Source organism: Balaenoptera acutorostrata, chromosome 12 (assembly GCF_949987535.1).
Source record: "Balaenoptera acutorostrata chromosome 12, mBalAcu1.1, whole genome shotgun sequence".
Classification (NCBI taxonomy): Eukaryota; Metazoa; Chordata; class Mammalia; order Artiodactyla; family Balaenopteridae; genus Balaenoptera; species Balaenoptera acutorostrata.
In genome coordinates this window covers 52,786,543-52,811,044 of record NC_080075.1, presented here as the reverse complement: position 1 = coordinate 52,811,044, position 24,502 = coordinate 52,786,543, and the positions used below count along the sequence as shown (strand labels likewise).

At 37.0% G+C, this 24,502-nt stretch overlaps 1 long non-coding RNA gene across 1 annotated transcript in view; it reads left to right on the top strand.

Moving 5' to 3' along the window:
- The window catches only part of LOC102997362 (uncharacterized), a 246,814-nt gene that overhangs the window by 105,263 nt on the left and 117,049 nt on the right, over positions 1–24,502 (top strand). The window lies entirely within an intron of this gene.

Sequence of the window (24,502 nt, the reverse complement as noted above, 5' to 3'; positions counted from 1 at the left end):
TAATCAACTCTGGCTCCAAATGGAAGATACACTGTCTTTGTTTATAAAACCTCAGGCTCTCCATTGCTTACAAGATAAATTCAAAATTATTTAAACTAGCTTTAAGGGCTCTCAATAATCTAGTAATAACATACTATTGAATGTTATCTTTCAGAATTCCCTCCATAAAAGAAGCAACTATATTCATTGCTGCATATAATCTGAATGGGAAATAAACCCTTAGCTTAGATCAAAGTATGTTGTTGTAACAAATCCCCCCACCCCTCCAAATCCCAAAAAGGTTTATTTTTCATTCAGGTCATATGTCCATCATGGGTCAGCATGGCTGTACTCTGCCATACTGTCACCTTGGAACCCAGGCTTCTAGAACTCTCTTAAACATTTCAGAGTGGGAATGTGCAGATCACGGGGTCAAGCCTGCCATCAATGGGAAGGATCCACCACCCCAGAGAGAGGCAGGGAATTTGAACAGTAATACAGTCTAGCACAAGAAAAATTCGTTCTCTTTTAAAGGAATATATCAAATTACTAAAACAGTTACTCAAGAAAATAACAAATTCTCAGGCGTCTTGTTCCTGAGGTCCAGCCCTTTTAAGGCAAGGAACAAATTCTCACCTTTCTTGCTGAGTTGCTTAGTTCTCTGACTTTTCTTCCTACCCCTGCCCTGTAGCACCTAGCACCGTGTTTCCACATAACACACAATCCAAACACATTTCCAAACTGGAATGATTTTACATACCAGCTCATGGTAACATACTGTGTTTGAAAAGTGCGTTCTTGGTATTTTTTTCCTTTCTCTTTTCCTTCCTTATAATTTTCTCCCAAAGGAAAATAACTTCTAGAAATCAATAAGAAAAAGATACACTTTATAAATGAAAACAAATATGACCAATGAGTTCACTTAAAATAAATTTTAAACGGCCAGTAAACTTATAAAAATATGCTCAACTGTGATTGTTATTAAACACATTCACAACAAGTTGGGATAGTTTTCTACCTTTAAAATCATCAAAAATTAAAACATTTTATAAACCCAGTGTTGGTGTTAGGAAGAATATTGGTAAGTGTGACTAATCCTTATTCCATTTTCTTTTATCATTTTCTCAGTTTCATTAATGTCCCTTTGTTCCTGAAGTAAGTCAAAGAGTAATTATTTAGAACAATGCAGATTTTATTTTAAGCCCTACAATATGCTGACAGTGAACTCACAGAGCTTATTGCTTTGCCAAATAAAAACAGTGGTTAAAAGAAACATACTGCGTTACGATTGGTGGGAGTACAGCCAAGCCCACCCCTGGGTAAATGTGACCACCACCTGAAATCCAGAGATTTCTGATGAATAAAGATAATTATGAATAATATTGCACACCTTGCCTGGTCTGGAGCATATGGCAGTGGTTCTGCATTGCCAGGAAAATAATGTTTCTGTCTGCAGTGTTTCACTCAGAAGCTTTACCTGCATGCAACCCACAAAAACATAAGAGCTTTGCTGCATCATGCTGACTGAATTCACTGCAAAGGCTGATATTCTAAACAAAATCATCAGGAGTTGCACAGAATTAAATTTTAACCTGATGCTGGAACTGCAAAAGCAGTTCAGATATTGTACATACAGTATTTCTAAAGACCATGCTTTTGTGCACTCATAAATATGAAATGCTCACAGCCAGCATGATTCAATTGGTTGAGTTTCTTCCATGAAATTATTTGAGATTGTTTTCAAAAGTGTATTTTTTCTGACTGATTATTATTAGTCATAAATTTTATTTCTAAGTATAGGTTTCTCCCTGCCATTAGGAAGTATTCACCTTGGGGAGGCAAATTAACTCTTTCACTTATCCTATTCAAAACAATAAAGTAAAATCATTCACTCCGTCCCCTTGTCTGCTTCCACTCAATCTTGCTCTCAATATAAGTCCTCCCTCTAAGAATCTAGTATCTTCAAATGTCTCAATCCTCTACCATCCCCAGTTAGCAAAATTTCACTCTGGCAATGCTCCCCTAACTTTCCAAATCACTTCTGCCTTATCAAAACATTATTATTCTCTCTCTCAGCTTCTCCAGATTCCCCTCATTAAAGAGATGAACAGCTCATTTTATCCAGTAATGACAAAATTGTGAGTGAAAGATTTAACCTATTATTCTTCTCCACTAGCCTGTTACTGTTGTGATAATGCTGTGTAACAAACTACACTCTGAAAGCCATTGTCCTATAACAATAAGCATTTATTTTTCTGTCTAACAGATTTGATGAACAGCTAAGGTGCTCTGCTTCAGGGTAGGCTGGGCTTGGCTCTAGGCTCTGATCGGGTTTAGATCTGCTTCATTGAACTCTTTCTGGGGCTCAGGCTAAAGGGACAGTGGTTTTATGGAACATGCATTTCTCATGACAGTCAGAGGAACACATGAGATCAAGCCAAATTGTGCAAATACATTTAAGGCTTCTGCTCACATAGTGTCCACAAGTATTTCTTTAGCAAAAGCAAGTTGCATGACCAAGTTTACTATGGATGAGGTAGTGAAATATACTCCCCCCACTGAAGGGCACTGCAAAATCACATGGCAAAAAAATAGTGAAGAATTGAGAATCAGCATAGCTTCCAAAGAAATATATTTGCTCTTTAGTGGGAATTTCCAGTAGCTTAGGTAAAAGTAGAATTTGTATTGGTACAAAATGTTGGAATTACTGTAATTTAAAAGGCAGTTGAAGGAATGTAATATCCTATGAATCACATCCAATAGATATTCTTCTATTGAACATATAATAAGGAAAAATTCTAATACTTATTACATGCTGGGCACTGTTTTAAATGCTTTACCTATGTTAACTCATTTAATTATCACAATCATCCTATAAATTAATGACTGTTTTACTTCCATCTGATAAGTTGAGAGACTGAGGCATATGGAGATTTACCAGCTTGCCCAAGGCTACACATTTAGTAAGGTGTGTACTCCGGCTCGAGTCCCTATGCTTCTAACTGAAAGACTGAATATGCGAATGGACAAAGACCAGACTGTATGTAAAAGCAGAACTCTGGCCCATAACTTGCAGCAACCTGTACGGTAAACCAACCTATTATCTACAATAACCAGTCTAGGAGGACGGCTTGCTATAAATCACATTGGTAGGAAGTCAGATTACTATCTCTAGCAGCAATCCAGGAAGCCAAACTATAGCCCCTGTAACAATCAGCCCCAAGTGGCTATGACTTGACAACTTCCCAAACATTTGTCCCCACTTTAGACTTAGGACCAACCAGAGAAAGCCAGATGATGCACCCTAACCAATCATGTGGGATGCCCTACTTCACGTTAGTGCACCTACAGCCTCCCCATTCCAGCAACCTCCAATCAGGGCACACCTGAAGCCTTCCCATTTTATCGTTATAAAGCTTTCCCATTCCTCTGCCCGCCTTTGAGTCTCTGCCAAAACACAAGTGATGGTGGCTGACTTCTTCGCTATAGCAAACTCTGAATAAATAGCTTATGCTTTTCTCATTTGGTTAATCTTCATTTATCTCCACATAACCAGAACAATATCCGTCATAACTAGTGCAATTGAATTTGTTCATATCTGACATAAATAACTAAGACTGTAGTTGAAACTGCTTAAAGGCCAATAATCAGCTCTTTTCAGTACTTAATTTTGATACTATGGCCCCACCAATACTTGGTATTTAGAGAAGTTTATAGATATATCTACAGAAAGTCCAAGTTACTGATACTCTCAATAATAGTAATAACAGACAGTACAAGTCAATGATAAGAACAACACCAATAATAATAATAAAAACAACAGCTGTTTTATTAAGTACTTATAACCACCACACACATTACTAAAAACATTACTTTAGATTTGTTTGTTGCATACTAAAATTAACCACATGAGCTGATTACTGGGATCGCTCCATTTTATAGATTGGCTTATAGAAAGTAAGCAACTTGCTGATACATGGTTTGGATGTGTGTATATGTGTGTGTGTGTATATATATCCACACACACTGGATTTTCTATTTAGATAAAAACATCTTAAGAGCGTATATTCATTTTTGCTTTTTCCTCAAGGGTTTAATTTACCTGTGTGCATGATGTAAACAGTCAATTCTGGGGAGAAGCAGACCCAGGATTCTGTGCTACCCACTTGCCTCTGTGCCTGGTGAATCTACCAGAGACTGCTGGTAGCAATGGCTCTGACCTCTCACTTCACCAAATCCGAAGGTCCACAATCTCTCTATTAAGCAACCATCAATCTTGGCTGACTACGATGTATGCAAAAAGTTACGGCTAGGAGGTGACTTCCTGAAAATCAAGTCTCATAAGTATACTCTTAGCAGTGAAATGTTAGAAATAACCTGTTTTTCAGTTCTTCAGCAGGACAGTTAAGGAAATTGTAATCCCCATGTGCACATGAGTTAGAAGGCACAGCCCATTTACCTTAAAGAGCTTGAGATCCATTGTAAGGAGACAGTGAAATAACTTAAACTTCACTGATGAACAGCAGTGACATGAGGAATGAATTCAAGCAAAATTTATTTAAAGATAAAAAGATTGCAAGGAGAAGGTATGATTTGCAATTATGAAAAATTAAAGGCAAGAGAGAAGGGAACATTCCAGTTGGGGGGAATACTATGGCCAAAGGCACAGCAGTAGGAAAAAGAGGTGTAGAGGTACATGATCTACTGTCAGTCCTGTGGGAAAAAGCAGGTTTATGCAAGGAAATAGTGTCCCTCTTTTCTATTATGCCTTCAATGTACATGAAGAATGTCTGACCTTTAGTAGAAGATCAAAGTGTAATGGGAAGTAACACAAGTGCATATTTTGGAACCAGAACTTCCAAATGGCAGTTCTACAATTTACATTTTAGGGAATGAGTTCTCATGACTAAATGCCATTTTTCTTCATATGTGGTGATGCGTGTTCGTGTGAGAACACAACATTTTATAAATAACACTTTGTACCATCCTTCACTGTGTCAAAGGAAATATGCCTGCTGTCCACCCCATTTCTTTCTTGATATCTCACTGCTTTACCTCTTAATAAGTTATGTTCTATTCCAAGGAATTATACTGACAGCTTTTTTTCTTTTCCCCAAAAATATCTTGTAAACCATTGAACTCCAGTCTTCTTTTCTGAAAATTCAAGGGTAAGCTCACAGCTCGTATTATCATAACACTGGGAGGATTTTTTCTCCTCTCTGCCATTTACTAACACACTGAGCTTATCCCTTTATTAGTCTTTTTTTTCCTACTTGAGCTATGACATTTCTCACATCAAGCATCTCCCTATCATTATCTCCAATTTTGTTACCTGGATTTATTTTCAGTCCGTGGCACTTGTGCATCTCAGATATGTGAACATCTTTGAGATATTTCCACAGACCTGGCAGTTGACTGTGAAAGGGCTTCTCTCAGGGAACGGACACAGTACAGACCCTGGAGGACTAAAGCTTGATGTGGTCTCCTCCAGTCATACAGCCTGTGTGGCAGAATGGAGTCTGAGAGAGAATTTGGGGTCAGTTTATCACGTTCTATAAAGAGTTTCACTCGACAGTTGTCACTAACTGCCTTTTTTCACAAGGCCCTCTTCTAGGTACTGTGAGGGTACCAGGATGACAAAGATTCTGTTCTTGCCATCAAAAACTTCTAGTCTAACATATAAGATCAGATCCCAGTTATATTGGAGAGTAATGGGCATTGTAAGAAAAGTGAGAGATAAAGGGCATTGTAAGAAAAGTGAGAGATAAAGAGATAAAGAGTTGAAAGAAGAGGAAGATCCTTTCTTACTGGCCAAGGGCCAGTCATGCTTCCTGAAAAAAAAAGATGCAATATTTTACCTTTGTCCTAATGGTAAGGCAGAAAGCACATTACAATAAAACTATAGAGCTATGCACTTTGAGCTATAGAGAATTGGTCAGTATCTGTCACAATCAAACCCTCTTTTCTCCTTCCTAGAAATGGTTCTATTTAAGTCTTTTGTGCCTGATCCCAAGGAGCTCAAGCAAATACACATCAACAGTATAAAATGGCCTGCTTGATTAAGTTAATCTCAAGGTTTTACTTTTGCTCTCATTGCCTGTAACTGTTCCATTCATTTGGATAATGGTAGAAAAATAACCTAAAAAATAATTAAGTCATGGTGCCAAACGTTCCTTTCCATCATGGCATTGTAGCCTTCTCATTTCATCATAGATCTTAAATTTGCCTTAAGACTCTAACCGCACTTTAGTGAGCATGAAATGTGATTATAATTATGAAAGTAACTGAAAAAGAAAACATTAGCTTACTAGGTATGTTATTCTAAAATATAAATACTTAGGGATGGGGGAATCTCTCACTTGGAAGTGCAAAGATTCTTTGAGGATGTAAAATTCATCATCGAGCTGCTGACTCTTCTTTCTTCTTTTGTTACTTCTCTTTTGCATTATGTTATAGGTCTATATTATGAAGTAGCCTGCGTTGTTCCAATTCAAATTTTCTAATACATGAGAAGTAATTAACTGTATAATAGACCCAATTCTAGATGCCCAAATGGTCCTTTTTCTTATTATTAGTTATTTTAATTTGTCTAACATGTATTGGGAGCCTGACAATAAGCAGTCCAGATTTTAATTTTTTTTTTAAATTTTTGTTCTTGGCTGTGTTGGGTCTTCGTTTCTGTGCAAGGGCCTTCTCCAGTTGCGGCAAGCGGGGGCCACTCTTCATCAGGGTGCGCGGGCCTCTCACTGTCGCGGCCTCTCTTGTTGCGGAGCACAGGCTCCAGACGCGCAGGCTCAGTAGTTGTGGCTCACGGGCCCAGTTGCTCCGCGTCATGTGGGACCTTCCCAGACCAGGGCCCGAACCCGTGTCCCCTGCATTAGCAGGCAGATTCTCAACCGCTGCACCACCAGGGAAGCCCCAGATTTTAATTTTAATAGACTATAATCTGTCTGGAAGAGAGAACTGTCTCAATCTGTAATAAAATACTGTAATTTTTTAATGTATGTGTATTGCTGAGTGATATATTACTGTGGTTCACCCATCCATGATCATTTTAAATAAAAAGTTACTGCTTTTTAAAAATTTTCTGTTAAAAAATTTTAAAAAGTTACTATCATTATTCTCTACATTATAAAAATATCACCCAATGCACAAAATTTTTTTCTTTTTTCCAGCTTTATTGAGATATAATTGACATGTAATATTATGTAAGTTTAAGGTTTACAACACACTTATATATTATAAAATGATTACCGCCATAGCATTAACTATCACCTGTGTCACTGCATAATTACCATTTGTTTTTTGTGATGAGAACATTTAAAACCTACTGTTTTAGCAGATTTCAAGTATATAATACCGTATTGATAACTAGTCACCATGCTGAATATTAGATCCCCAGAACTTACTCATCCTATAGCTGGAAGTTTGAACTCTTTAGCTAATATCTCCCCTTTTCCCCTAGTCCCCAGCCCCTTGTAACTACCATTCTAATCCCTGTTCCTCTCAGTTGGGCCTTTTAGGATTCTACATATAAGTGATATCACGCAGTATTTGTCTTTCTCTATCTGACTTATTTCACTTAGCATAATGCCCTTAAGGTCCATTCATGTTGTCACAAACAGCAGGAAGAAATTTTTTCTCATGGCTGAGTACTATTCCATTTTATATATATATATATATATATATATATATATATATATATATATATATATATATATATATATATAACATATTCTTTATGCATTCTTGCATTGATAGACACCTAGGCTGTTTCCGTATCTTGACTATTATGAAAAATGCTGCAATAAACATGGGAGCACAGATATCTCTTTGGGATCTTGTTTGTATTTTCTTTGGATATGTACCTAAAAGTGGGATTGCTGAATCATATGGTAGTTCTTTTTTTTCATTTTTAAGGAAACTCCATACTGTTTTCCGTAATGGCTATACCAGCATACCTTCTTACCAACAGCACACAATAGTTCCCTTTCCTCTTCATCCTCACCAACACTTGTTATCCCTTATCCCTTTGTTATAGGCATTCTAGAAAGTGTGAGATGATATTTCATTGTAGTTTTGATTTGCATTTCCTGATGATTAGTAATGTTGAGCACCTTTTCATGTACCTGTTGGACATTTGTATGTCTTTGGAAAAATGCCTGTCCAGATCCTCTACCTATTTTTTAATTAGATTTTTTGGTTTTATTGTTGTTATTGAGTTGTATGAGTTCTCTCTATATTTTGGATGTTAACCCCTTATCAGATATGTAATGGGAAATATTTTCTCCCAATCCATAGGTTGCCTTTTCATTTTGTCAATGGTTTTATTTGCTGTGCAGAAGCTTTGTAGTTTGATGTAGTTCAACTTGTTTATTTTTGCTTTTATTACCTTTGCTTTTGGTGTCAAGTCGAAAAAATTATTGCCAAGACTGAGGTTGAGGAGCTTACCCTCCGTGTTTTCTTCTAGAAGTTTTATATTTTCAGGGTGTACATTCAAGTCTTGAATTCATTTTGAGCCGGTTTTTGTGTATGTCGTAGGATAGGAATCCAGTTCCATTCTTTTGCTTATGGCTATCTAGTCTTCACAACACCACTTATTGAAGAGATTATTCTTTCCCCATTTTATATTCTCGGCTCCTTTGTCATAAATTAATTGACCATATATGTGTGAGTTTATTTCTGGGTTCTAAATTTAACTTTGATTGATTATTATCTGAGTACAATGTGCTGTACCAAAGAGTTTTGTTCATACATCAGTGCCTGTAATTCATTCAGCATTTGCTGTGAAGGTGGGAGTAACATTTGGGATTTTTTTTTATTCACATGAAATGACTGTACTAGTGAGATAGAAACATGGAAATCAATTTATTTCAACAGGGACAAATTAATCTATTTCTTGGTATTCATTGCATAAAAAAACCTGTTTCCTATGAAAAAATGACCCACAGGGAGCTGAAAGGTATATTGAAAGTTAATTTTTCAAGTGCTAACATAAAATACTCTCACATATAAAAAAAAAAAACCTCTATGATTACAAGGAGAAAAAATGTTTCTGATACTTTGAATAAAATTGAGAAGTAACAAAGATCTTAAGCTATGTGTGCTGTTTGATTAAGAGCTACTACATGGGCTTCAACATTACGGTAGCTTTCAATCCTGAGGTTTTGTTTCTTAAATGTACATTTTAAACAACAGCTAGGCACATTTTATAAACTGCATCACTAAGAAAGCATCTGTACGTTTTTATATAAGCCACTTAGATTTTGTTGAATTTGTCAGCTGCTGAGCTATGGTTTCTCAAATCATTGCAAGGTAGCTCTCGAGACCTAAAGCTACTGTGGTTGTAGGTGAGAATATACCCACTACCTGTTGTGCTTTAATATGTATTGAGCGCAGATAAAAGTGTAGTGCACTTCAGAGGCTGTGTCTACGTATAGCTGAAATATCCCACAAATGTGGAGGATTTAGGTAGTCAGTTAGCCAAATGCTAGAAACCACCAGATTCTGGAGGGTTAACATTACTCTTCACATTGATTTACAAATGGTGTTTGGTAAAGGTCATGCTCCCCCAACCTCACCATGTGCTTGAGTGTTCTTGGCTGGTTTATTACCAGGAGCACCTGATAGGGGTAACCATGCTGTATAAAATTAGCCCAGGACACAAGGATTATCCTTACTTTGGCTCGTACTTACGTGTAGCTGAACAAAGCAGCTGCAATCAGCTGTTCTGGCCTCAGCTTGCCTTTGAAGTGCTTCTCTTCTGTCAGGGATACAGGCCAACAAAGTGTTTCTTTAAGCCTAAACTTTCTGTGCGGGGTTTCTGACCCGGGACTCCGCCCCACGTGAATTTCTGTTTTCTTTTGCGTGTGGCAAGGAAGCTCAGTCCTGCCCAGGATGTCTAGCAAATCATTTCTAAACTTTTAGTTTAGACAATGTACCCAGAGTAGTCCTTAGTGAAAATTCACTCTGAGTTTTTTTTTGAAGCTACTACTTTATCTTTTCCCTCTTTATTGTATGTCGTTATTTCTTATCGTTAATATTGTCCTTTGGGACTAAATTGTTTCATCTAATTATGGCCGGTAAACAGCAACAACAACACTAATAAGAAGTAACCTATATTGAACTTACGTAATATATATATTACTTTTTGTCTGAATTATTTGAGATTATGGTGCAGCTCCTAAACACTCCAGTGTGTGATTGTTAAGAACAAGGACAGGTTCTGGTGTAACTACAGAAAAATCAAAATCAGGGAATGAACATGAATACGGTACTGTTTTCTAATTTGCAAGCCTTAAATGTCACCACTTCTTCCCACAATGGCTTTTGTAGTCAGTGCTCTCCCAGGGCTCCTTCTGATGACTGTCTGAGTATGGTACAGGTACTGTAGTTGGGCCATTTATGCCCAATACTGGATTCCTGTAAATAGGCGGTCCTTTCTAGGGCTCTCATCAGCCTGGACAAGACTTCCTCAGAGCTGCACGGTGTGGACATTTTTCCATTTTGCATACCGTGCCTCATTCCTATGAGTAACAGCTGTCCTTGATTGTCTTTCACGTGCTTTTGTTTATATATTTTTGGATGTAACTATGTAGTCCCTAAATATATGTTATATGCTTTGAGCTTTTCTTCCTCCAAAAGCACCATGTGGTATTTCATTTTCTTCTTTTCATGAAGAAATGTTTGTGAGATATGATTCATTATTTTTACTATTGTATAGTATTCCAAACATACAAAAATTTTTTTTTTTTAATTTATCCCTGGACCCCCTCCACCTCCCCACGTTGGCTTTTTATTTATCTATCTATTTATTTATGTATTTTTGGCTGAGTTGGGTCTTCGTTGCTGTGTGCGGGCTTTCTCTAGTTGCGGTGAGTGGGGGCTGCTCTTCGTTGTGGTGCGTGGGCTTCTCACTGCAGTGGCTTCTCTTGTTGCGGAGCACGGGCTCGAGGTGCAAGGGCTTCAGTAGTTGTGGCTCGCGGGTTGTAGAGCGCAGGCTCAGTAGTTGTGGCCCACGGGCTTAGTCGCTCCGCGGCATGTGGGATCTTCCCGGACCAGGGCTCAACCCGTGTCCCCTGCATTGGCAGGCGGATTCTTAACCACTGCGCCACCAGGGAAGCCCCAAACATACAAAATTTATCCACAGCTTCTGCTAGTGGATATTTATTTAGGTTGTTTCAAATTTTTTTGCAGTTACAAACAGTGCTGCGATAAAAATTCTTGTGCTTTCTCCTTGTGCTCATGTGCAACAGATTCCTAGGGTCTTCAGGGAAGATGTGCTGGGTTGTAAAGTACATACGTCTTCAACTTCATGGAGATTTGTGGAGCTTTTCAAAATGGGTCTACCAGTTTACACTCTTATCAGAACTGTGTGAGAGTTCCTGTGGCTCCACATTGGCACTGATAATTGCTATTGTGAGACATTAAAACTTTTTCCACCGAAATTTGTAAAATAATATCTCATTTTGGTTTTAATTTCCATGAATATGAGTTAAATTGTCATCTTTTTGTATAATTACTGACCACAAGTGTTTCCTCCTCTGTCAGTTGCTAGTACTCATCTTTTTTCCCCTATCTTTAAATTGTTTTTTTAATCTTTTTCTCATTGATTTGGGAGAGCACTTTATATATTTATATATTCCTTTGATAATTAAGTTTTGCAAATATCTCCCTCTAATTGCTGATCTTTTTTTCAGTCGCTAAATGGTTTGTTTTGGTGGACAGAATAATGAACATAATCATACTTACCACTTTTATTTATGTTTTGTGTTTTATGTGTCTTGGTTAAGAAATTCTTCCCAATCCTGAAATCACAAAGATATTCCCTTACATTGTATTCTAAGATTCACATTTAAGTTATGCAGTCACTTTAAACTGATTCTGGGTATTATGTGAAATAAGGATCATATTTTATTTTACCTCTATATATTGTTCTAGAACAATTTCCAGAATCCTTTCCCCATTGCCGTGTAATACCACTTATTTCATATATCCAGTTTCCACATATGTGTGAGTAAGGTTTTGGGCTTTCTGCTTGTTTATTAATCTACTTTTATACCAGTATTCCCAATCTTCATTAAAATAGGTTTAAAATAAGATTTATTATAAAATGAATCCTCTTATTCTGTTCTTCAGGAATATCTTATTATCCTTGACTTTTTGTTTTTCCATATTAATTTTATAATCAGCTTGTCCAATTTCATTAAAATCCCTGTCAGGATTTCTTTGGGATTTTATTGAACATATAGATTGTTTTAATGAGAATTGCTGTGTGTGTGATATTGAAGCTATTAATGAACCTGATGTATGTAGGTCATTTTTAATGTGTTTCAATAAAGCCTTACAATTTTCTCCATAAAAATCATGAGCATCTTTATTTATACTTACTCTTATAATTTGTTTATATTTGATGCAGCTACCAATGATAGATATATATTTTTTAAATTACATTTACTGTGGTTGCTGGTATATAGAAATGCAGTTTATTTTTTTATATAGACCTTATATACCTGGTTGACTTCTCATTAATTCTAATCATTTGCCTGTAGATTCTCTTGGGGTTATCTACGTAGGCAATCATAACATCATCTGCAAATAATGGAATCTTTGTTTCTACTTTTTTTTTTTAGACCACATAACTCTTAATTGTGTCATTCTGTACTGTTCTTTTCTTTTTTTTTTTTTTTACTGCGATAGTAAGAACACCTAGTACATTAAATAGAAGTAGTAACTGCAAGTGTCTTTGTCTTATGCTTGCTAATAAGAGGAATGCTGATGCTTCCAATGTTTACATTATTATTTGGATTTTGCTATAGGATTTGTAAATACCCTTTATTATGAAAAGAAAAGTTTTCTCAGTAGTTTCCCAACTTCAGTTTTTCTTTTTGTTTGTGAATTGGTGTTGAATTCCACTAAACGCCTTTGTTGGCAACTGTTGATATAATCATGTGTATCTTCTCCTTTAATCTGTTTTTATAGCAAATTACATTAATAGATATTTAAATCTAAATTCAACCCTTCATTCCCCGGATAAAACCAACATAGTTTAAAATGTATTTCTAGATATAGTAGCTAGTATTTTGTTTAGGAGTTTTGCATCAATATTCATGAGTGATATTGGCCTGTAATTTTCCTTTTTAGTTAGTACTGCTCTTCTCTGTTTTAGTTTCAAAGTCATATTGGCCTCAGAAGTAATTAAGGAAGTCTCCCTCTTTCTATTTGCAGCGACCAAGGCAGCCTTAGTTTGACTACAGTTTAGAAAGATTTATTATTGATTATTAGCCCCTGACCTCCCTTTTCTTAGAGCAGTTATTTAGAAAGTTGCAACTATAAATTCTTTGCCCCTTTGAGATCCTCTACAACCTAGGGATGTCTTTTTTAAGAACCTGAGAACCATCTCTGAAATAAATAATAAGCTTACATTGATACTTCTTCAGTTATCAATTTTTAACTTTTATAGTTAATCTATACAAACTTCCCAGTGCCATTTACTCATATCACCTCTCCCATCCTCTCAAAAAAGTTATGTCAATTTCAGGGAGGTAAAATTTATTTAAATGTTATTTATTTATTTAAAATTTATTTAATTAATTATTTTTTCTTTTGGATCATGTCTTCTAGAGTCTTCCATCCTCCTGTTCCTCTCTTGTTTGATTGCTTTCTTGGTCAAGTGTACAACTGGCAACCTGGGTCTTCTTCCTTTCCCCATTGTTCTGCAATAGGGATCCTGGTTCCTGGGTCCTGTATTTTTCTCTTCTTGTTTTATTCTTTTTATTTTTTCACTTTAATTTCTTGAACATCACTTCTAGGATGCGAGGGAGATAAAATATTAATACCTCACAAGTGAGAAAATATCTTTATTGTATCTTATACTTGGTTGATAGATTAAGTAAGCATAGAATTCTGAGTTGGAAATAACTTTCAGTCAAATTTTTGAAGGCTTTATTACTTCTGGTTTCACATGTGACCACTGAGAATTCTGAAGCCGCAGTAAACCTTAATTCTTTTCCTATATAACGTGTTCCCCACCCCCTAGAATATTTTAGAGTCTTTTCTTTATTAGAATTCTGAAATAGCAAGATGTTTCTCAGTGGGGATTATATTTGTGTTACTTACTTATTTATGTTCATGACATTACCCAGCAAAGGGCTTGCTGCTGGAAGTGCATAGAAACCAATACCATGGCTTTTGAGAAAAGAAAAGGCTTTATTGCAAGGTTGACCAGCAAGGAGACAGGGGAAATGAAATGGCTCAAATCTGTCTCCCTGATCAGGGGTTGGATCAAACTTTTATGAGTTAGGGGAGGAGGGTTGGTGTTGGAAGCACTGGCGGGCAGGTTTCAATTGGACCTTGGCCATTTATGATAAGGTATGGTAAAGAGGGCTTCAGCAACAGATCTTCCTGGGCAATGGACTCTTCACTTCTGAAAGGGTTCTGGCATTCAGGTTCAGGTCCTTTGGTTCTGTAGGGGAGAGAAACTTTGGTTTTAGGTGTTGTTTTAGGTCAGAATTTTCTCCTCTGCACTTGCTTTGGCTGCATGACTTGTGGTTTTCTGTTGTGTCTGAAAGACAACTCAAGATCTTGTTAGAAAGAGGATAAGGCCAGTTTCAAGCCGGTTCTGTGGTTACAGTGATGTTAGACCCTTGGAGAACCCTTTCAATCTAGAAACTCAAACTCCTCAATTCTAAGAAATATTTTGATTTATTAATTTTATAATTTTCTCCACTTCTTCTTCTCTTTCAGAAGATATTATTTTTCAGTTGGATATTGAATCTCCAGGAATAATCCTCTAATTTTGATACTTCTCTCCCTCTCTCTCTCTCTTTTGCTATTGTTCATCTCTTCGTATATTTGATCTAATTTCTTGAAAATGTGCTCAACCTTATCATTTAAGCAATCTATTAAGTTGTTTCCATCACATATTTTAATTCCCACAAGCTATTTCTTTTTCTCTAATTGTCCATCGTCCTGCTTTTGTTTCACGTATAAAATATCTTCTTTTATCTCTGGTGATATAAATTGTACTTCTTTAAAAATTTTTTCTATACCATTGCTTGCATTTTTTTCACTTTGCTTGTTTTTCGTCTGTCTTTTACTTTGCTAATGATCCCCTTATATGTCCTATGATTCCTGCCTGTCCTTCGTATCTAAGAATGAAACCAAAGCACTGAAACTTTGATTGGAAACTGTGGGCATAACAAGGATTTTGACCAGAGAAATTTAGTGGAGAGTGATCCTACAGGGATTCTGGGATTTCATTGAGGGATCAAAAATGTCTGAATCTATAAGCAGTATCCCTGAAGTAATTATATTTTTTAGGATAATAATCCTCCAGTCTTTTGCCTGGTTAGGGGACGGATTATAGGCCTACTTGTAGATGAAAGAGAGCTGGACGTTATCTCACCACTCGTTATAAATGGTACAATTATTTTGAAAGAGCAGACATCAATAGTGTATAGTCATAAAGCAATTACATGGGGCACGTTTTGGGTTTCTCAGTTAGTCCCCTCACGTGGAACCCGCCCTTACATATACTGTAATGCTGCAGTGCATCTTCTTCTAGCAGTTACTTTTACTTCCTCTAACAAACCCTGCATTTCTGGCAATCCAAAACCTCCTTGTGGGTCTCATCATCAAGCAGGTCTGGAGTAGGATTTTAAAAGGACCCCAGGCCTGTTCCCACTGTGGGGTCCTCATCTGGTCCTGATAGCATGCCGCTTGGACTCATCATCTAAGAACATGCATCTATTTACTTTCCAGTGCAATTCTCTATTTTGCTATTCAGAAACATACATGGTTCTTGCACCAGTGTCTACAGCAAAGATAGTCTAGATTCTCTAGGGAGTTTTCCTGGCGCTCCTTTCACTAATCTTAAGGTGATTATTAAGCAGGCCCCTTCCTTTTCCCACAAGAGAAATACTATGAAGAAATTTTCTCTGAAAATACAACTCCTTCTTGGCATTTCATATCTCTTACATATCCTCAGGGTGAGAGTTGAGCTAAGGAGGACAAACTAGTCTTCTATTCACTTCCTTTCCAAGTCTTGCTTAGATGATCCAGCACCTGGCTGTTAGATGTAGGACTTGCTCTAAGCATCCAAAGTCTCAGACAAAACTGAGCCTAGGATCTTACTTTAGGATCACATTACCTTCTCCTTTACCTCTTAAGTAAATTATTCATAAAGGAAATAAAGGAATGAAGGAAGAAAACATTGCCTATAGCTTAGATTCTGGCCAGAGTCCTGGGTGTTTTCACATCATCCAGAGGTTTATTATTCTGTTTCTGTTTTTGTTGTGTTTTAACTTGATTTGACTCTTGGTACTTGTGGATCTCACCCATGGTGCTTCTTTTCTGTCAAGTTTAGGGTAGAGAGAATCCCACTTTAATATTGTGTCATATGGAGACTTTCACATCATCCCCATGAATTCAACATGACAGCTTTGTTTGGCTCATTTTTCTCTGACGCTCCATGATCTGAACCTCTCCAAATTAGGGTCTGCAGAGAGCAAACACTTTTTCTGATGCAGTAGAAGGATTTCCGTCTTGCTGTGATGGTTAGGGAAGAAGTGCAGAACATTGATTTCTCCTTAAACTGACCCTTAACCAATTTTTTACCCCTCACTCTTCCTTCAGATGCATCTGGTGCTATCAAACCGGTGTCTCCACACAAGACATGGCCAATGAGCTACCACCTTACAGTCTCTGCCCTAAACTAACCATCCCAGACACTAAGTTAACTCATTTACAGGCAAACTGGTTATGTAATATCATGTTAGAGATTTTTATTCCTTTTTAAAATTCATCAAAATAATGTTGTCCAAGGTGGAGTTGAGTAGCCATCCACACTTTCCAAATAAAATTAATATCTAATACACTGGCTTTTCTAGTTTTGAGAAAAATGTATTCCTTCTGATCATGATGTCATTTCCTCAAGGGACTGATCAGTCAGGCCTTCATGCACAGGTCATGCTACTGACATATTCTCAGTTGTCTAGAATTGTTTGACTGCATTTTGAACCTAATGTGTTTTAAGTGTCTACAGGCACAGTAGTTTTTCGTGAACCAAATAGCAGGACTTGCGATGGCTCTGCCAAAGCTTTATCCACAGCAACTTCAACTAGGAAATTTTTTAAAAATCTTCCATAATTTCTTTAGGAAAGGTTTCCTGAAACCAAGAAGAAACTAATTTTTATATTCACTACTGACCTACGAAATAAGCTTAGGGGGAATTTCATTTGCACATCTCAGGGGCTGCCATCCTGTATTAGCTCATTGGCCCTCCATTGTTTCCCTCTTCCCTGGAGATGTGTATTCCAGACTGGGTTTAAATTGATCATTTCCTCCTTTAAGTCACCTCAGTTCTAACACTAATTATAGCTAGAACCAAGGGATTGTAAAATTAGAAAGATAAAAGTGAAGGAAGTCAATATTTACTGAATATTGTGCTAGGCACTCTCCTAGGTACTTATATCCATTGTAAATGAAGTAATTTTCAAACAATCCTAAGAAGTAGGTATTATTCTTCTAATTTTTATAATGAGAAACTGTAGGCTGAAAGAGCAGGGTCTTATAGCTAGTAAGTTGTGGTTCAAATATTAAAATATGTTTCTCTTACTTTAAAGCTCATGCTTTGTCCTCTTGATAGCCCTGCATCAAGGTCAACATGGAGTGAAACACTCTTTAATTTCACTGGTAACCTCTTGAGGTCTGACTAATTTTTACAATCCGCTCATGACTTCTTTTGGGAGAGCTCTGTCCTCTATGAATAAGATGAACCTTAATTTCTTTGCCTGACAGATAAAGAAGTTATAATAAAATTTGTAAAGATTGCCAGAGAACTAAAGAAAAATCTGACACACACACACACACACACACACACACACAATATCACATTATTCCACAAAACAATTCCATTATAATGGATTTGAATGGGGTCTGCTCTCAGTTGTAAGGGCCAAAAATAAAGGTACATGGTAGATTTTGGCAGTGACTGGTGGAATAGATCTTGTGTCATTATTTTCTGTTTAAGAATAAGTGTGTAATTTAGTCTTATCTGTCTGCTTGGGTTTAAATCATGACAAATCTTGATAAAGTAACCAACCTTCATGTTGTTACATAAATTTCAGTAAGCTGGAGGTGACAAAATATCTTAAAAGGAGTGAGTGCTATTTATAAATATTATCAAATTATTATTACATACTAAAGCTGATTTTTTTCAAGGCCTTGATTGGATATTGTGAAAATCAGTTCTTTGGTAGATGAACACATGAAAATGTATATATACATATTACTTATTAATAAATGATTATTTTAATAGTCTAAATGCTTTTATTATTAAACTTACTCCTCAGTCCCTGGAAATGCCAAGGAACACATCATTATTAAATAAGCATTCTTTTTTTGTTCAGATCTCTGCCTTAATGCCCTGTATTTCTTTGGCCATCAAAACTGGTATTTTTTGAAGCCTGGACAGGGTCCAATAAAAGACAATTTACTAGGCCCACCTCTCCTACTAAATAATAATTCTGCAGAGATGAGTAAATCAAGAATGAGAAACTAAGTTTATTATCCACATTTTGTTTTATTTTTTTGGCGGAGGAAGAAGAAATACCTAAATGGCTTTTTGCTCTGCTCTGCTTTAATTAGGTGACAGATTCAAACCATCTACATGATAACAGTGTGTCATCTAAAAAATGCACAGTGAGTTCACCTTGTTTAACTATGAAGGAAAGGCAAACATATAGACACCCACACACACAAACACACAAATTCACAGACACAAACATGCTCAACACTTAAGTCAGAACTTCTAATTGTAAAGTCAGAAACGAAGGAGAATAAATTTTTAACAGAATTTCCCATCGGAGACAGGTTATAGCTACAAGAACTACAAATGTTTAATTGGTCAGTTTTATAAGAACAGTTATTCTATAGCAGTCTTCCTTTTACTACTCTTAAAATTTTATAATTTTTTTTAACATTCTACTATTAATGTCCCTGCATTTAATAATCTGATCTCAGTTTTTCAAAGAGTAGAATATCATTTCGGTCAAGAGTGAAATTAACTTTGGAAATAAATAGCAATATATATACTTCACATTCAATTTAATCTTTATAAAAAGATATCAATTTGTAAGATATCACTATGACTTTGGCCACTAAGATGTGTTACATTTATGTCCTGCTTTAAATCTTCAATCAGTCTCTCCCATCTGTCAAAATTTTATAGCTACTGAAAGATAAAGGCTCTGTTGCTATGGTAATTATTCCATTACCTAGGTGACAGTGTTCGAATGATGTCATTGTTAAAGTGATCTAACTCATGAAACATTTTTAATTTTAGTATGGTTAGACAGAGAGTAAAACTTACTTGTGTTACAAAATCAAGAGGGCTAGAAGAATGCTGCTCTTCTTAATAAATAGGGTGCCCACAAATGAACATTAGAAGGTGAATGTTCAAATGAATTCCTCCAATTATCTCTGCTTGTAGTTGGGTCAATACTCTCATCAGTATTTTACAAAGCTGAATGAAGAAGCTGTATGTGTGTAGAAACATAAAAAGAAAGCAAGGTGTTCTAGCGAGGGAATGGTGGAAACGGCGTCCCATTTAAAAAATAATTTTCCTTAATTATCTTTTCAGTTGAACTTTATGCTTAATAGTTACCAAGAAAAAAAATGCTGTGCCCTTTCACTTTGGTACCATATTCTACTTCTTAACCAGAGAGCTGTATACAAAGACATATGGAAGAGAACGTAGAGGAAAGAAAAACAGAAATTAGGTGAAGAAAACAGCGGAAAAGATCAGAAGCTTGGTTGTAGTTCACTATTCAAATTATGATGAAAGAGGGATTAGAGAGTAAAAAACAGGTAGCAAGACGCGTGGATAAGAGTTTCAAAAGTTTATCAGACTTCAGTAGGACTTGTCAGGAGGTGACTGCCTTGTGCCTATGCTGTTTCTGTCTCATCTAAAGGACTTTCAGATGTTGGCAGAGACAATTGGCACACCACCCCCCAGACTTATCATACAAGTGACAGGGAAAATGTCTTTTGAACTCAGAGGATTCCACAGCCAACCATGTTCTAATGACCCCAGGTGAATTAATACTCAGCAAATAAAAATCATGCGAGCATCTCCTTTATGACAGTGATGAGGCATTTCTTCAGAGATCTCTTTCTCTTTTCTCCTCTCCTGGTGTCCTCTCCCACATATTAGCCTACTCTATCCTCTTACGCAATAAGGGTTGAATGATGAAGCTTGAAGAGAAGGAAGAAATCCTGGTAGTCTATTTTGTAGGGAAGGCAGAAGGTCCAGAGAGATTCCCTGCCTTGTGCAACAATGAAAACTCAGAGCTAGAAGAAAAATGTACACATTTAGTGGTCTAATACCAATCCAAGTCCTGAACGCATGCCTGCTAACACCCTCTAGCCTCTCGCTCTGACGCTTCACTGTAGAAGAGCTCGCCACAGCTTGCAGGCAGCCCATTTCACTTTGGCCAAGTTGACATAATTCATTCAGGGCCAAAGAATTACATAAACCGGTGACAACTTAACGTATTAATCTCCCATAATATTTGAACTTTCCAGCAAGTGCATGGAGAGAGCAGAATTATTTCCAAAGCTCACAGGGCAGACTTGCAGACACCATGGTACTTGGGCTGATGTTTGGAGGACGGGCTGGGGGAAGAGGAAACTTTCCTGGAGACCCCACAGATCACACTACCGTGGACCACTGCTTTCTTTCTTTATATGTAAAGCTAGATTGGGTTTTTTTTTTCCTTGTGATGTGCTTACACACTGTGTACGTATGCATTTTCTGGCAACAGTGTGGATCAGGAAGAATAGGAACTGATGATGAGCCACGAGCTAGACCAAGTAAGCAGCAGATGTTGGGGCATCACCTCACTTTGTGAAAACAGGTAATAGATCCATTAATTGTGGAGTTTTAGGCAACTCCCAGAGCTAACATGGAAGGCATTTCTTGATTAATAATTAGTCGTTATTATTCAGTTAACAGCTTCATGAACCTTGTTCTTGATAGGGATTACACGACTTGACATTGCACCCAGGAGGTAGTTTTTATAAGAAAATGTGGTCTGTGAACAGTATGACTTTACAATGCCTGTTGCTTTCAAATTCTAGCAGGTTTCTTTCTTTTCCCAAGGGATGAGGGAGGACATACCAAAGGCTGGAATGTGAATGTCTAAAACCCAAAATAACTTGTCATACTGAACCACCAATATCGTAAATCAAGCTCATTAACAGCATCTGATAAAGCTTATCTGCCTCATATCACCAGGGAGGCGCTTGCCAGCAGGGCCTTTGCATATAGAATTTTCAGCAGATACCATCTTTGGGACTCAGTGAAATAGCCATCCGCAGGAATAGCTTGCAGCAGTAGGTTCTGTATCATAATTACAAAAATGATTACAGTAGCAAATATTAAAAAGAGTGCAGTTATGCATAATTCCTACAACACGCAATCTAATTTACCAGCAGTAAAAACAGTAATAAAAGCATTGCCCAGTGATGGTACAAAGCAATTTTCAGTCTAGATGCCTAAAAATAACAGAAGTTTTCTTACAGCTGGATTCATTGTTACCATGGTTGGCTTAGCATCCTGCTTGAGGGAGCTTAATCAAGACCTCGGCGATAACCATCTTAGCAAAAGCATGATACTAATGGATTTTCCGCACAAAATAATGCCTTCTGGCTTCCTTGAAAAGCTGTAGCTTTGGCAAGGGCCATTCATGGAGGATAATAAAGTCTCAGAAGGAAAGCACCATGTCCTTATTCCTTTGAACCCCCATTTTCCTTCCTGGCACTTTGTGCTCCTCTTGGAACTCACCTACTTGTTATTCTACTTATTTGTATCCATACTAATGCCCCCCCCCCCACCATCATAGTTTAAGCTCTTGGAGGCAAGAGACTATAATTGATTCATGTTCTTAATCTCTCCCTCCATGGAGAGTCTATCACTGCGCCAAACACAAAGTAAATGCTAGACATGTTTGTCAAATTGATGAACCTGGGATGTTATTCAGTACAAATAAAATATTACTCAGAAATGTCACAATAAAGAAAAACATAATCTGTAGTACCTGGGCCCTAATAGAATTGAGTTTTTTCATTTAAAGTGGTAATTCTCAACACTGGCTGGTCATCATATCATCTGTAAGACTTTAAGAAAAACCTAGTTGCTAAGTATCACTCGGGACCATTTAAATCGGAATTTCTAAGACTGGGTTCTGGGCATAGGGATTTTTAAAGCTCCCTCAGCAAAAACCGGGGTTAAGACTCACTGATTTAAAAGGTATGAGTAAAGACACACTGAGGATGTAAGCATGGAAAGGATCTGATGTACTGGGGTGAAGACATAACTTCCTTTGCTGTGCTCCTTTGGGCATGTACTTCATTCTCTAGGCCTCATTTGGTTCCACTATAAAATGAAGGGAGTTAATTACATATACAGTAGTCCCTAAACTATTTTTCATAACAAAATTATCAATACATGAATACACAGCAACACCAGCACAACCAGGCCAGTACCCACACCACAGGCTTACTGAGTCACACTTCCCAACACTCAGACCAGGAGTTTGTATTTTTAAAAAACTCTCCAAGTCACAACTGCTCTTTGGACAAGAATGACAGGACAGAATGACCTTTGTGGTTTGCTCTTAGAATACAAGATAAGCAATGGAAAGACAAAGTGTTCTCAAAAAGCATTGTAGTTCAGACCTTGATTGCTTAATATCATTCTCTAACACAAGGACCCAGGACTCCTTGGAGAAATGGCTAATTCTAAGGCAGGGGAAGATACCATACAAGATGAGCTTGGAGCATCTTGTAGGGCCAGAAAGTGATGAAGTGTTCAAAAAGCAAAATGATGTGGGCATGCCAAAGGGGACAGGGGACAGTCTGAAAGAGTCCCCAGTGGACAAAGGTGAAACAATTTGAGCAAAAAAATAACATAGTTTATAACGTAACGTATAAAATAAATATCCATGAGTGCACACTGATATAAATGTCTAAATAAATAAATAAGTGGGGGAGAAGGGACACCCCTCCCTTTAAGAAGAATTCCAAATAATTTATGTAGCTGTTTCCTCCTCCAGGACGTGAAGCATAACTTCCCATATCTTGGGTATGGGCTGCACTTGGTGACTCTTCCAAAGAACAGAGTATAGGAAGGAAAAATAGTTACTTGACAATGGAGAATCATGGCAGACTCCACCTTAAGCCATCGTGGTTAACATTCTCAGTGATGAGTCACGTGGTTGTTACATATCCCCTGAGAGCATGACAGAGAAGGGCACTTCATCCCTACGCTCTTCCTTCCCACACCCACAACCCCAGTCTGATCCTGAGAGAAACATCAGAGATTACTCTCACAACAGTCAAGGTCATGAAAAATGAAAGACTGAGAAACTAACTGCCATAGAGTAACGGAGACGTAATGATTAAATCCAATGTGGTATCTTGAATTGTATCCAGGAACAGAAAAAGGACATTTGTGGAGAAACTGGTGAAATCTGCATAAATCTGTAGTTTAGTTAGGAGTAATACACCAATGTTAATTTCTTAATTTTCACAAATATATCACGGTTAGTATGAGATATTAACATCAGGGAAATTGGATTATGGATACATGGGAACTCTCTGTACTATGTATATATGTATCTTTATGTAAATCTTAAAAATTCTAAAGTAAACGTTTATTAAAAATTATACACAAAAATCAAATGTAGGTATGGAAAGAAAATATATTTATAAAAATTTCTAATTTTGTGATTAAAGGTACTTGAAATGTCATGAGACATAAAAACTTTGCTACTATTTCCCTGTTAGCTTGGTCAATAATTAAATATATACTCAACAAGCATATATTAATGTATTCATATTTAACATATTATATATTCAACTTTTAAAAATAATTTGCGCTTCTCATTAAATCAGTGTGGACGTAAATTGCCAGATGGAATTAGCAGAGTGGACATTGTACTTGATGTGGCACTAGAGTGCCTTCCTGTACTATTTCCTGGGAGCCACTTCGTGGGAGGCACCTTTCCTCATTTAAAAAAAATAAAAGCCCTGTCAGGTGCATCTAATTAAGGGCCCAGAGGAGTGTCAATTCTGCGTGAACTCACCATATGGCTGCAATGTGCTGTGAACACTGCATGATGATTTATTTACATGGTGCATTTTTCTCGAGGCCTAAGTCCTATCCCAGAGCAGAATGATCCCCATGCTTACTAATGAAGGTTTAGTATCCTTTTATTTTATTTTACTAAGTTAAAATTTCTCCAAACACAACAGAAATCTCTTAGCTAAAGATGTGATGTTGAAATCAATTCAAATGAGAAATTCTAGTGGCTGATTTTTTGCTGGTTTACTTCCTAAATATTTTTGGAAAGCAGCCTTTCCACTCTTTTTATTTGGATCCAGCCTCAAGCCTTTTAGGAGGTCTCTCTTCCCCTGTTTTGTTCTGCTTCTTCCTCCTAGTTTTAGCACATGCATCTCA